General features: G+C 36.7%; 1 pseudogene; it reads left to right on the plus strand.

Annotated features, from left to right (window-relative positions):
• Positions 1-287: 287 nt before the first annotated feature.
• LOC113187353 (cytochrome c, somatic pseudogene) lies at positions 288-767 on the plus strand (annotated as a pseudogene).
• The last annotated feature ends 7,793 nt before the right edge of the window (positions 768-8,560 follow it).

The following is an 8,560-nucleotide window of genomic DNA, read 5'->3' on the forward strand; positions in this document are numbered from 1 at the left end:
AGACAGAAGACCAATGAACAGAATAGAAATTCAGAAATAGGCCCAAGCATATGTTGAAATTTGGTATATGAAAGGTGACATCTCAAGTAAATGTGATACGTGATATTAGGGTAACTAGATAGCCATGTGAGATCTGATCAGATTGAATCTGTTTCTCACAGTATGCCCCAGGATAAACTGTAAATGTTTCAGAGAAGTATCCATAAAAAATGAAACATGCACTCATTAGGAGAAAAGTTATTTTTTTTGAGAGAGAGAATTTTTAAAATATTTATTATTGACATAGGCGCAGACCGGTGTGTCCTTGGGCTAGAGAGTGGGACGTCCGGCTTCTGACCGGGATCCTTCTTTGCTTCTTTGCGCTAGCCACAAAAGAACGAATTAAAAATGGGTGATGTTGAGAAAGGCAAGAAGATTTTTGTTCAGAAGTGTGCCCAATGCCACACGGTGGAAAAGGGAGGCAAGCACAAGACTGGGCCAAATCTCCATGGTCTGTTTGGGCGGAAGACAGGTCAGGCTGCTGGATTCTCTTATACAGATGCCAACAAGAACAAAGGCATCACCTGGGGAGACGATACACTGATGGAGTATTTGGAGAATCACAAAAAGTACATCCCTGGAACAAAAATGATCTTTGCTGGCATTAAGAAGAAGGGAGAAAGGGCAGACCTAATAGCTTACCTCAAAAAAGCCACTAATGAGTAATAGCTACTGCCTCATTTATTACCAAACAGAAATGTCTCTTGGCTTTTTTATGTGCACCATAATTTAATTGATATGATACACCAGAAATCAGATCATGAAAGACTGAAAAAAGTATTTTTGTTGGACAATCCTGATTTAAGTAAAACGTACTTGTAGTTAAATTAATATTTTGGTTATATTCCCACTTCAGTAAATTCTATCACTGTTTCCCCTTTTTAAAGTTGTGGTTGGACTTAATTAGTAATGTTCAGTATTTCACAAAAATGGTGAGTGACATCTGAAAACTGGTTTTATATTTAGTTTTACAGAACTGATTATGTGAATATGTTTAAAATATGGGGGAAATCCCTTCACTCTCTCAGAACCAAGCATGATTCACATTTGTTTCAATTTGTGTTCATTAGCCTATTAAAGGTTGAAGATAAGGAAGCAGTGTCTGCTTTATATTTTTGTTGACCATGCCAATTTAATTAGAATTCCCTGTATCTAAAATGCTGTTCTTTCCTTATGGAAAGGCATTTTTTAGTGTGGTTTATGTATGATATTAAATAAAGAGTATTTAACACTTCTCAAATTTAAAGTTGATCTATAAGTTCAGATGCTTTTTAAGTCAGCATAATACAGTAACAAGTTAGACCTTACTTTTTAATTCTTTATTTTCTAAGACTAAGTTATCATTCAGGATTGTTTTTAAACAACTATTCAGAAACAATACTATGGAACATCTAGGTGGTTGGTAGTGGTGCTTTTTGCCAACTTATTAGATGGAAAGATTAAGGTAAAAGAGATATACCCATCAATACAAATTTGTAAAATACGTTACCATAAGATTTAAGATAATTGGAAACAATCACAGATCAAAAAAAAATATTTTTAGTTTTCCGTGGACACAACATTTTTTTATTTTTATGTGGTGCTGAGGATCCAACCCAGCGCCCAGCACATGTCAGGCGAGTATGTTATCTCTTGAGCCACATCCCCAGCCCAGAAAACTTGTTTTTTAATATGAACCTAAATAACAAATGAATAAATTTAACTACATAAAAAATTTGACCACATCAAAAAAAAATACCATAATCAAATAAAAGGATGAACGACAACTGAAAAACATATTAGTTATTTCAGAGACATAAGGCTAATAAATCCAAGAAATAAAAAAGAGAATAACCCCAAATCTGATAGGAAAATGGACAAAATATATAAAAGTTTACATAAAAAGAGTCAAAGACCCTTAGGACATATTTTAAATTGTATTGCTCATAATAAGAGAGATGCATACTAAAAATCAGGCTGGCATTTTTCAATTATTGAATTGACAAAATTCTACAAGTTGATGATATTTTGTTGGCAAGGTTGTGGGGAATACAAAATGGTGCAATTGCTACAGAGGGAAACTTGACATTACCTAGCAAAATGGCATATGATTTTTGTTTTTCAGTCAGCATTTCCACTCCAAGGAATCTATTCTAAAGATACATTGATAAAAATATATTTTTATGAAGTGGGAAGTGGGAAATACTGAAATTAATCCAAATTGCCTTCCGTTATGGTTTAGATATTAGGTGTCTTCCAAAAGCTCATGTGTAGACAATGCAAAACATTCAGAGGTGAAATGATTGTATTATGAGAGCCTTAACCCAATCAGTGAATTAATCCCCTGATGGGATTAACTGAGTGGTAGCTGAAGGCGGGAAGGGTGTGGCTGGAGGAGGTGGACATTAGGGATGCATTCAGGATATATATATTTTGCATTTGATGAATGGAGTCTCTGATTTCTGATCAACATGTCCTGAGCTGCTTCCCTCCACCACACTTTTCCTCCATGATGTTCAGCTTTACCTTAAGTCCTAAGGAACCAGGCTGATTGTCTATGGACTGAGACCTCTGAAACCATGAGCTCCCAGGAAAACTTTTCTTCCTCTAATTGTTCTTATCAAGTCTTTTAGTAATAGCAGTGAAAGGCTGACTAATATACCTTCAGTAGGATTCTGCTTGAATAAATTATAGGACCTATACATAATGGATCAATACCCATGCTGAAATAATACTCTATAACAAACCACTCCATCAATCTTTGCTGAAGGTAGGTGTTCAGGGAATGCATGCTTCCCCCATAATAGCAGAAACACACACACACACACACACACACACACACACACACACACACGATAATACATATCTTTTATTTTACACACATTATAGCTCATGATATATATTGCTTTGCCTCCGCCATTTCACTTGACTACATATATTAAAGATCCTTTTATATTTCTATCTAAAAAGCTTCCCATTCCTTGAATTCCTTGCTGCATTCAACTTCATGGTATGAAGGCATCATTATTTATAAAACCAACTTCTTATAGAAGGATATTTCTGTTGCTTCCAATTATTTATTATTAAAAATTGCTGTCATGCATCACCACATATATGTATATGTATATAAACACATACTTTTGCATATATGTGAATATGTACTAAACTACCTCCTTAGAAATGGAAATTTTCAGCACATTTGAAATGATCCTGTAATTCATCATTATAGTGTTGGTTATTCATTATTATAGATTTTATATGTAATTTTGCATTAATTCTTTGAAGAACATTTCCTGGGCTCTTATTTTTAAAGATAGTATAAAGAGATTGGGAGCAATGTATTCCTTTTTGTTTATGGAATTACCTGTGATCAACATGAAGAAGTTGGGAAGAGCTATGCTGTATAAAAGGAAATTATATTTCCTCCATGTATTCTTATTAATTCACCGATTAGAACTGAAATATTCTTTACTACAATGGATGGAAATTTGGAGAGAACCAATCAATTTTCATAATTATCAATCTATATAATATTACATAAAGGACAATGACAACAGAATTACATGTAAAACTAGATTTCAAGTTTATTTTATTTTATTTTATTTGGTACCAGGGATTGAACCCAGGGTGCCTAGCCACTGAGCCACATCCCGGGCCTTTTTTATATTTTATTCAGAGACAAGTTCTCACTAAGTTACTTAGGGCCTTGATCATTAGCTGAGGCTGGCTTTGAACCCTGATCCTCCTGCCTCAACCACTCTAGCTGCTAGGATTAATACCATGCACCACCACACCTGGCATTAGACTTCAAGTTTTGAGAAACAAAATGTAGAAGAATAATTACTATAAGTGGAACTTCTGGATGAATTTTCATGAGCTTTAGGTAGCATGGATGAAATGGAAATTAAAATGAATTTTTTAGATTTTTTCCGTGGTCTTTTTGAATGTTGATTTATCATGGTTTGAGGGACATTTAAAGAACTAATGCAATTGAAGAAATGGGCTAGATGTTGACAATAATTATGAAGAAAGGGAAATAGTTTACAACACAGAAAATATCTTGAAAGGTTGTATAGATTTAGGAAATAAAATGATCAAGACTCAGAGGATGCCCTGAATAATACAAAATAATGTAAGAAAAGAAGAGTGGGAAACAACCCCTGAAAATTAAAGCATTGTCTGATGGCCAAGAATTCTCATCAAAATCCTAACTTATGTGAACTTCCCCTTGTTTCCCTCAATCAATATGTATCTGTGTGTGTGTGTGTGTGTGTGTGTATATATATATATATATATATATATATATATACATACATATTTGTTGATTCTTTCCTTCCCTCAAAAAACTGGAAAATACTTTGCCCTGCAGTATATTCACATGTTTTGGATACAGCACCTTTGCTCCATGTGGTATGTTGGTTTTTCCCTCCATACACAACTTTTAGCTGTATATTTTCTTTTCCATTCAATAGTCTTTTCTATAATTTAAAACCAGGAGTTGGATTCCTTTCCATTCTCAGCACATCCACCCATCACACAAAGACCCTTTTGTTTTCTTGTTTGTGCAAATGTCTTGCTTTCACATTTTGGCATTTGTTCACACATGCAGCATTTGTGTATTGCTGGCAAGTGCCCATGTATCTAGTTCTAAAGAAATGCCCCCTCCAGTGTGTGTCTCATACTTCCTCTGGCCCTTTGGCCTGATTTGACTTATCTTTGTAGGTTGGTGCAGCCAGCTTCCTATTCTTTGTGAGCCAATTCAATGAAAAGGCATCAATATCAACTCCCCTTCCTGAACACATTCACATATACACAAATACTTGGGGAAAGTTACCATGATAGCATTTTGGGGTGATAGTTATAAAGAAGGTGGAGAGTAGGGTATGAATTCAGTAGATCTTTCAGGACAAATTGCTTGATTATCAAAGCCCATCCAATTCCTACTCCTGTTTATATTCTGAGTAGGCGACATAATGTATTCCCTTCTTTCTTTTTCTTGCAGCAAGTGGATACTTGTGTAAACATAGGGGAGAATAGTCCATATTTGTTTGTTCTGTTTCCTGTACTATGATCCAGACTGTTTTGTTTCCAAGAACCAGACAAGTTTGGCGCTATTGTTTGTTGACACAGCCAGTGGAGTTCAGATAGGAAACAGGAATAGCTAAACACTCCCAAAATGGAGATGGTATGGCTTCCACCAGCCCAGCAGTATAAACGAACTTTACTTAAAACTTTCTTATCTCATCATTGTCAAAACACAGAATTTCGTCTCTCATTATGACCATTTCTATAAACTAGTTTCGTTTAGCAACCCAGCACCGTATTAATTTTCTGCCATTCAGGATACTCCAGCTTTCTGCAGAGGTCTCTTTCCCCCCCTACAGTTCTCCATAGATTCCTTTTCCTATAGTTCTGCCTGGAATATTACCAACCTAGCATAATTTAAAAAAAAAAATTTTCCTACTGAGTATACAGAGGTACTTTACTACTGAGCTACATCCTTACCGCCCCCACCCCCTTAACATTTTTTTTTAATTAAAGCTTCTGTTTAATGACCATTGGCCTACTTAAAGACTGGAGGACAAATCCTAAAGCCATCTATTATCAGAATTCTTCCTAATCTGCGACAGGCCTTCAACTGAATGGACAAAGTCCGTGCATCTTAAGTAGAACAATCTGTTTTACTTGAAGTCTACTGATTTAAATGTCAACACTCTCACAGGATCATCTGGAATAATGGTGCCCAAATATCTGGGCACCATGATTGATGCATATAATTAACCATTATACTTCCCTTCCTTATTCACACCTGAGAAGTCATACCACTTTTACATGGCATGTTGGAATACCAAAGATTAATAAGGTCCCCAAATAAAAAGTGAATGTTTTTTTTATGTATATATAAGTTCCATTCAGTCCTTTTAAACTGAAGAATGTGATAATTATTTCTTCCCTTTCCCTTAAATTTAACAAAGAGTAAAGATACTTTTTTTTTTTTTTGGCACTGGGGAGTGAACACGGGCATTCAACCACTGAGCCACATCCCAGTCCTACTTTGTATATTATTTAGAGACAGGGTCTCACTGAGTTGCTCAGCGGCTCATCCTTGCTGAGGCTAGCTTTTATTATTTATTTATTTATTCTTTTTTTATTTATTTATTGAGGCTAGCTTTGAACTCACATTCTCCTGCCTCAGCCTCCGAAGCTGTTGGGATTACAGGCTTGGGCCACCACGCCCTGCATAACAATACCTCTTTATGCCATATTCTTTCAAAATTCCATCAATCAATTATGCATTCACTCTTTTGGTCTTTCAACAAGTATTTACTGAAGACATAGGCATTAGGATAACATGGTGATAGAGATAAAAGATTAGAATAGACAATATGATTGATGTATGTACATTTCATGTATGTATTATATGTCAAAATACATTATGCTGTCATGTATGACTAAAAAAAAATTAAAATTAAAAAAAAGATCAGATCCTGAAAAACAAGACCTTAAGATAGAGAATGACAGTTTGCTGTAGTTGTGAAAATAAAGGAAAATGGCAGTGTAATGTCATTAGATTTATAACTTATAACATGTGATCCAAAACTTTTATACAGAGGACTTTTTTATGTGAAAATTAAACAAATAAAAATTTATGAGTTTTATAAAATTTAAAAATCATGATGTTCACAGATACATTCCTGAATGAGGAAGAAGATAAGTGAAGACATTAATTCAAACATTTTTTAATGTTGATTAACGTGATTGGCTTTGGAATCAAATGCTTTAGTTAAGAATGTACAGACCCTAGTATTTACTTAATGACCCTTTTGTTGCTCCCTCAATCTCCTTTCTTCTGTAAGACTTTGATCTTACCTTGATCTTTCCAACTCCCCAGGAGTTTAACTGCCATAGGTATTGGAACATAACTGTATTGAGAGTAGCTAAGAGGATGATCTAGTGGCCCAGTTAGAGCATACAGTTCACAGCCTCTTTGCCATGTTTCCAAAGTGTGAATAAAATTAAAACCCTGACAGGTAGAATTCTAAATTGGCCTCCAATGACCCTTGCCTTCATCTACTCCTCTCCCCCTTGAGTGTGGGTGGAACTGGTGTTTATCCCATGATTATCCTATACCATGTGGCAGAATGGGTGCTGCTGACATGAGCAGGTAAGCCCTGTAAGAGCAAAGCATTTCCTCTGGCTGATTGCTGAAGGAAAAGTCAGAGTTTGAAGGCAAACTGTTGGCTTTAAAGAATGGAGAATGGGAAGCCCCTTGGCAGGGAGTAGCAAGAGGCCTCTGGAAGCTGAGAAGGGTCCCTGCTTGACAGTCAGCAAGGAAACAGGGAGCTCAGGCACAAAAACTCTAGGAAGGACATTCTGCTGATAATTAGAATGAGCTTGGAAGTGGATTTTGTTTCTCAAGAGCCTCCAGTGAAAACTCAGTTCATCTGATACCTTCATTTCTGCCTTGTGATGTGAGCAGAGAACCCGGCCATACCATGCCAGACTTCTGACCAACAGAACCATGACCTAAGAAAGAATGCTCTTTTAAACTGGGTGCAGTGGCACATGCCTGTAAATCCAATGACTCAGGGGGCTGAGGCAGGGAGATTACAAGTTTGAGGCCAGCCTCTGCAACTATTGAGACCCTCAGCAATTTAGTGAGACTCTGTTTTGTTTAAAAACAAAAAACAAACAAACAACAACAAAAAAAAACTTGGGGATTGAAGAGGAGGAAGAAGGGATGGGAAAGGGGAAAAGGGTTTATGGTGATGAGTTCTGCTTCCTCACATGTTGAAGTATAAAATTAGAGAAGCACTCCGAGCCTAGTATATAAAGCAGGGTTTATTTAAAAAGGGGTAAGATAGACCTCACCGGGGAGGGAGAAGGGAGCAAGAAGTGAGGGTGTTCTGCCTCTTTTATGCATTCTAGATTCTCTTTGCTCTCCCTTATCTCTCTCCTTCCTGTGTGACTAAGCGCAGGAGATGGCCCAGGTGAGATGGCCAAAAGGTAAGAAGCAGATGGGCTGGCAGGGCCATGGTGGAGTGATCCAGGCAGGAAGGGAGTCCAGGTGCATTAATTAACAATTTTTATAACTCCCTCTATGAGGGATAATTCCTGGGACAGGTTACCTTAGCAACAGTGTGGAGCAGGGCCAGTTTATCTGGGATAAGGTTGGAGGAAGGGCTCTGAAGGCATTAACATTTCAATCCCTCAGGGTGTCTCCAACTTCCTGACCCAAATCTGTATAAACCCAGGAGTTGTTTATACAGATGGTGGTTCCATTCCAAGTTTTCCAAAGAATCTCCATACTGCTTTCCAGAGTGGTTGCACCAATTCGCAGTCCGACCAGCAAGGTATGAGTGTGCATTTTCCCCCACATCCTCTCCAAAACTTATTGTTGTTTGTATTCTTGATAATTGCCATTCTGACTGGATTGAGATGAAATCTTAGAGTAGTTTTGGTTTGCATTTCTCTAATTGCTAGAGACGTTGAACATTTTTTTATATGTTTGTTGATTGATTGCATATCCTCTTCTGAGAAG

Source organism: Urocitellus parryii, chromosome 2 (assembly GCF_045843805.1).
Source record: "Urocitellus parryii isolate mUroPar1 chromosome 2, mUroPar1.hap1, whole genome shotgun sequence".
In the NCBI taxonomy this organism is placed as follows: domain Eukaryota; kingdom Metazoa; phylum Chordata; class Mammalia; order Rodentia; family Sciuridae; genus Urocitellus; species Urocitellus parryii.